Below are 6,776 nucleotides of genomic sequence, written 5' to 3'. Positions count from 1 at the left end.
TCCATTTCCCAATCTCCCTATCTCTCTCCTCCTCTTTCTCTCTATCTCTCCTCCTCTTTCTCTCTATCTCTCCTCTTCCTATCCCCTATTTTCTCTCTCTCTCTGTCTTCTTATCGTATTCTCCCTCTTACTCCCCTCTCCCTCTCTCTCTCTCTCTTGCTCTCTGTCTCTCTCTTTCTCTCACTCCTCTCTCTCTCTTTGTCTCTCTGTCTCTTTCTCCTCTCTCTCTTGTTATCCTAGTCTTTCCCTCTCTTCCTATCCTAGTCTTTCCATCTCTCTCTCTCTCTCCCGCTCTCCTCATCTTATTCTCTCCCTCTCTCTCCCTCTCCCCCTCTCCATTTCCCAATCTCCCTATCTATTTCCTCCTCTTTCTCTCTATCTCTCCAACTCTTCCTATCCCCTATTCTCTCTCTCTCTCTCCCTATCCTATTCTCCCTCTTTCTCCCCTCTCCCTCTCTCTCCCTCTCCCCCTCTCCTATTCCTAAACACCCTCTCTGTCTCTCTCTATCTCTCTCTCTTTCTCCTCTCTCTCTCTCCTTCTCTCTCTCTCTCACTCTCTCTGTCTCACTCTCTCTCTCTCTTTCCTTCTCCCCCTCTATCCTTTTCCTAATCTCCCTCTCTCTCTCTCTCCCTCTCTCTCCATCTCCCCCTCTCCATTTCCCAATTTCCCTATCTCTCTGCTCCTCATTCTCTCTATCTCTCCTTCTCTTCCTATCCTAGTATTTCCATCTCTTCAGATCCTAATCTCCCTCCCTCTCTCTCTCTCTCTCTCTTTCTCTCTCTCCCCCCTCTCTATCTCTCTTTCTCTCTCTCCCCCCTCTCTCTCTCTCTCTTCCCTCTCTTTCTCTCTCTTACCCCCTCCCTCCCTCCATCCTCTATCTCTATCTCTTTGTCTCTCTGTCTGTCTCTCTCTCCCTCTCTCTCTCTCCCCTTATCCTAGTCCTTCCATCTGTTCCTATCCTAATCTCCCTCTCACTCTCTCTCTCTCTCACTCTCTCTCTCTCTCTATCACACTCTCTCTCTCTTTACCCCCTCCCTCCCTCCATCCTCTCTCTCTCTATCTCTTTCTCATTATCCTAGTCTTTCTCTCTCTTCCTATCCTAGTCCTTCCATCAATTCCTATCCTAGTCCTTCCATCAATTCCTATCCTAATCTCCCTCTCTCTCTCTCTCTCTTTCTCTCTCTCTATCTCTCTTTCTATCTGTCTCTCTCTCTGTCCCACTCTCTCTCTCTTACCCCCTCCCTCCCTCCATCCTCTCTCTCTCTCTCTATCTCTTTCTTGTTATCCTAGTCTTTCCCTCTGTTCCTATCCTAGTCCTTCCATCTCTTCCTATCCTAATCTCCCTCTCTCTCTCTATCTCTCTCTTTCTCTCTCTGTCTCCTTTTCCCTCTCTCTCTCTCTCCATTTCCTAACTTCCCTCTCTCTCCCTCTCCCCATCTCCTTTTACCAATCTCCCCCTCTCCATCTCCTCTCCCCCTCTCCTTTTCCTAATCTCCCTCTCTCTCTCTCTCTCTTTCTATCTCTCTCTCTCTCTCTCTGTCCCACCTCTCTCTCTCTTAACCCCTCCCTCCCTCCATCCTCTCTCTCTCTCTCTATCTCTATCTTGTTATCCTAGTCTTTCGCTCTCTTCCTATCCTAGTCCTTCCATCTCTTCCTATCCTAATCTCCCTCTCTCTCTTGCTCCCCTCTCCCTCTTGCTCCTCTCTCTCTCTCTCTATCTATCTCTCTCTATCTTTGTCTTTGTCTCTATCTCTATCTCTTTCTCATTATCCTAGTCTTTCCCTCTCTTCCTATCCTAGACTATCCATCTCTCCCTATCCTAATCTCCCTCTCTCTCTCTCTCTGTCTCTCTCTGTCTCTGTCTCTCTCTCTGTCTCTCTCTCTCTCTCTCTGTCTCTCCCCTCTCCCTCTTGCTCCTCTCTCTTTTTCTGTCTCTCTCTCCCTATCCTATTCTCTCCCTCTCTCTCCCTCTCTCCCTCTCCATTTCCAATCTCCCTATATCTCTCCTCCTCTTTCTCTCTATCTCTCCTCTTCCTATCTCCTATTCTCTCTCTCTCTCTCTCTCTATCTCTCCTTATCCTATTCTCCCTCTTACTCCCTCTCCCTCTCTCTCTCTCTCACTCTCTATTTCTCTCTCTCACTCCTCTCTCTCTCTCTTTGTCTCTCTCTCTCTTTCTCCTCTCTCTCTGTCTCTATCTCTCTCTCTTGTTATTCTAGTCTTTCCCTCTCTTCCTATCCTAGTCTTTCCATCTCTCTCTCTCTCGTCATCCTATTCTCTCCCTCTCTCTCACTCTCCCCCTCTCCATTTCCCAATATCCCTATCTATCTCCTCTCCTCTCTCTACCTCTCTAACTCTTCCTATCCGCTATTCTCTATCTCTCTCTCTCTTTATCTATCCTATTCTCCCTCTTTCTCTACTCTCCCTCTCTCTCTCCCTCTTCCCCTCTCCTTTTCCTAATCACCCTCTCTCTCTCTCCTTATCTCTCTCTCTCCTCTCTCTCTATCTCTCTCTCTCCCTCTCCTTCTCTGCCTCTATCCTTTTTCTAATCTCCCTCTCTCTCTCTCTATCTCTCTCTCTCTCTCTCCTCTCTCTCTCTCTCTCTCTCTCTCTCTCTCTCTCTCTCTCTCCCTCCCCCCCTCTCCATTTCCAAATCTCCCTGTCTCTCTGCTCCTCATTCTCTTCCTATCCCCTACTCTCTCTCTCTCTCTCTCTTTTGTTATCCTAGTCTTTGCATCTCTCTCTCTCTCTCTTTCATTATCCTAGTCTTTGCGTCTCTCTCTCTCTCTCCCTATCTCTCTCTCCTCTCTCTCTATCTCTCTCTCTCTCCTTCTCTGAATCTATCCTTTTTCTAATCTCCCTCTCTCTCTCTCTCTCTCTCTCTCTCTCTCTCTCTTTGTCTCTCTCTCTCTCTGTGTCCCACTCTCTCTCTTACCCACTCCCTCCCTCCATCCTCTCTCTCGCTCTCTATCTCTTTCTCATTATCCTACTCTATCCCTCTCTTCCTATCCTAGTCCTTCCATCTCTTGCTATCCTAATCTCCCTCTCTCTCCATCTCTCTCTCTTTCTCCCCTCTACCTCTTGCTCCTCTCTCTCTCTCTATCTCTATCTCTTCTCATTATCCTTGTCTTTCCCTCTCTTCCTATCCTAGACTGTCCATCTCTTCCTATCTAAATCTCCCTCTCTCTCTCTCTCTCTCTCCCCTCTCCCTCTTTCTCCTCTCTCTCTATCTCTGTCTCTGTCTCTCTCTCTCTCCTTATCCTATTCTCTCCCTATCTCTCCATCTCCCCCTCTCCATTTCCAAATCTCTCTATCTCTCCTCTTCCTATCCCCTATTCGCTCTCTCTCTCATTATCCTAGTCTTTGTTTCTCTTCCTATCCTAGTCTTTCCATCTCTTCCTTTCCTAGTATTTTCGTCTCTTCCTATCGTAATCTCCTCCCTCTCTCTCTCTCTCTCTTTCTCTCTATCCCCCCTCTCTTTCTCTCTTTCTCTCTCTCGCCCCTCTCTCTCTCTCTTTTACCCCTCCCTCCCTCCAAGCTCTCCCTCTCTATCCCTAGCCCCATCTATCTTTGTCTCTCTCTCTCTTCCCTCGCTTTCCCTCTAACCCCCTCCCTCCCTCCCTCCCTCTCTCCCCTTAACCTAGTCTTTCCATCTCTTCCTATCATAGTCTTTCCATCTCTTCCTATCATAGTATTTCCATCTCTTCCTATCCTAATCTCCCTCTCTCTCTCTCTTTCTCACTCTCTCTCTCTCTCTATCCCACTCTCTCTTTATTATGCCCTCCCTCCCTCCATCCTCTCTCTCTCTCTATCTCTTTCACGTTATCCTAGTCTTTCCCTCTCTTCCTCTCCTAGTCCTTCCATCAGTTCCTATCCTAATCTCCCTCTCTCTCTCTCTTTCTATCTCTCTCTCTCTCTGTCCCACTCTCTCTCTTACCCCCTCCTTCGCTCCATCCTCTCTCTCTCTCTCTATCTCTTTCTTGTTATCCTAGTCTTTCTCTCTCTTCCTACTTAGTCCTTCCATCTCTTCCTATCCTAATCTCCCTCTCTCCCTCTCTCTTGCTCCCCTCTCCCTCTTGCTCCTCTCTCTCTCTCTCTCTCTCTCTCTCTCTCTATCTCTCTCTATCTCTGTCTCTGTCTCTATCTCTATCTCTTTCTCATTATCCTAGTCTTTCCCTCTCTTCCTATCCTAATCTCCCTCTCTCTCTCTCTCTCTCCCCTCTGCCTCTTGCTTCTCTCTCTTTGTCTCTCTATCTCTCCCTATCCTATTCTCTCCCTCTCTCTCCCTCTCTCCCTCTCCATTTCCAATCTCCCTATATCTCTCCTCCGTTTTCTCTCTATCTCTCCTCTTGCTATCTCCTATTCTGTCTCTCTCTCTCTATCTCTCCTTATCCTATTCTCCCTCTTACTCCCCTCTCCCTCTCTCTCTCTCTCACTCTCTATATCTCTCTCTCACTCCTCTCTCTCTTTCTTTGTCTCTCTCTCTCTTTCTCCTCTCTCTCTCTATCTCTATCTCTCTCTCTTGTTATCCTAGTCTTTCCCTCTCTTCTATCCTAGTCTTTCTATCTATCTCTCTCTCCTCATCCTATTCTCTCCCTCTCTATCACTCTCCCCCTCTCAGTTTCCTGATATCCCTATCTATCTCCTCGTCACTCTCTACCTCTCTAACTCTTCCTATCCACTATTCTCTATCTCTCTCTCTCCCTCTATCTATCCTATTCTCCCTCTTTTTCCGCTCTCCCTCTCTCTCTCCCTCTCCCCCTCTCCTTTTCCTAATCACCCTCTCTCTCTCTCTCTCCTTATCTCTCTCTCTCCTCTCTCTCTTTATCTCTCTCTCTCCCTCTCCTTCTCTGCCTCTATCCTTTTTCTAATCTCCCTCTCTCTCTCTCTTTCTCTCTCCCTCTCCCCCTCTTCATTTCCAAATCTCCCTGTCTCTCTGCTCCTCATTCTCTTCCTATCCCCTACTCTCTCTCTCTCTCTTTCGTTATCCTAGTCTTTTCATCTCTCTCTCTCTCTCTCTTTCGTTATCCTAGTCTTTGCATCTCTCTCTCTATCTCTCTCTCTCCTCTCTCTCTATCTCTCTCCCTCTCTCTCCTTCTCCGCCTCTATCCTTTTTCTAATCTCCCTCTCTCTCTCTCTCTATCCCACTCTCTCTCTTACCCACTCCCTCCCTCCATCCTCTGTCTCTCTCTCTCTCTCTCTCTATCTCTTTCTCATTATCCTAGTCTTTCCCTCTCTTCCTATCCTAGTCCTTCCATCTCTTGCTATCCTAATTTCCCTCTCTCTCTCTCTCTCTCTTTCTGCCTCTACCTCTTGCTCCTCTCTCTCTCTCTCTATCTCTATCTCTTTCTCGTTATCCTAGTCTTTCCCTCTCTTCCTATCCTAGATTGTCCATCTCTTCCTATCCTAATCTCTCTCTCTCTCTCTCTCTCTCTCTCTCTCTCTCTCTCTCTCTCTTTCCTTCTACCCCTCTATCCTTTTCCTAATCTCCCTCTCTCTCTCTCTCTCTCTCTCTCTCTCTCTCTCTCTCTCTCTCTCTCTCCTCTCTCTCTCTCTCTCTCTCCTCTCTCTCTCTTTCCTTCTACCCCTCTATCCTTTTCCTAATCTCCCTCTCTCTCTCTCTCTCTCTCTCTCTCTCTCTCTCTCTCTCTCTCTCTCCTCTCTCTCCCTCTCTCTCCATCTCCCCCTCTCCATTTCCCAATCTCCCTATCTCTCTGATCCTCATTCTCTCCATCTCTCCTTCTCTTCCTATCCCCTATTCACTCTCTCTCTCTCTATCATTATCATACTCTTTGCTTCTCTTCCTATCCTAATCTCCCTCCCTCTCTCTCTCTCTCTCTTTCTCTCTCTCCCCCTCTCTATCTCTCTTTCTCTCTCTCCCCCCTCTCTCTCTCTTACCCCCTCCGTCCCTCCAAGCTCTCCCTCTCTTTCTCTCTCTTACCCCCTCCCTCCCTCCATCCTCTCTCTCTCTCTCCTCTCTCTCTCTTTGTCTCTCTCTCTCTCCCTCCCTCTCCCCCTCTCCATTTCCCAATCTCCCTATCTATCTCCTCATCTTCCTCTCTATCTCTCCTTCTCTTCCAATCAACTATTCTCTCTCTCTCTCTATCTCTCTCTCTTTCTACTCTCTCTCTCCTTCTCTCTCTCTCTTTCTCTCTCTCACACACTCTCTCTCTCTCTCTCTTTCCTTCTACCCCTCTATCCTTTTCCTAATCTCCCTCTCTCTCTCTCTCTCCCTCTCTCTCCATCTCCCCCTCTCCATTTCCCAATCTCCCTATCTCTCTGCTCCTCATTCTCTCTATCTCTCCTTCTCTTCCTATCCCCTATCCTCTCTCTCTCTCTCATTATCGTACTCTTTGCTTCTCTTCCTATCGTAATCTCCCTCCCTCTCTCTGTCTCTCTCTTTCTCTCCCTCCCCCATCTCTATCTCTCGTTCTCTGTCTCCCCCCTCTCTCTCTCTCTTACCCCCTCCGTCCCTCCAAGCTCTCCCTCTCTATCTCCAGCCCCATCTCTCTCTCTCTCTTCCCTCTCTTTCTCTCTTCTTACCCCCTCCCTCCCTCCCTCCTCTCTCTCTCTCTATATCTCTCTCCTTTCTCTCTTTGTCTCTCTCTCTATCTCTCTCTCCTTCCCTCTCCCCTCTCCATTTCCCAATCTCCCTATATGTCCTCCTCATCTTCCTCTCTATCTCTCCTTCTCTTCCTATCAACTATTCTATCTCTCTCTCTCTCTCTCTCATTATCCTAGTCTTTACCTCTATTCCTATCCTAGACTTTCCATCTC

The sequence above is a fragment of the Cryptomeria japonica genome, chromosome 9 (assembly GCF_030272615.1).
Source record: "Cryptomeria japonica chromosome 9, Sugi_1.0, whole genome shotgun sequence".
Taxonomy (NCBI): Eukaryota; Viridiplantae; Streptophyta; class Pinopsida; order Cupressales; family Cupressaceae; genus Cryptomeria; species Cryptomeria japonica.
The sequence above is the reverse complement of the archived record's forward strand: the minus strand, read 5'-3'. Positions refer to the sequence as shown.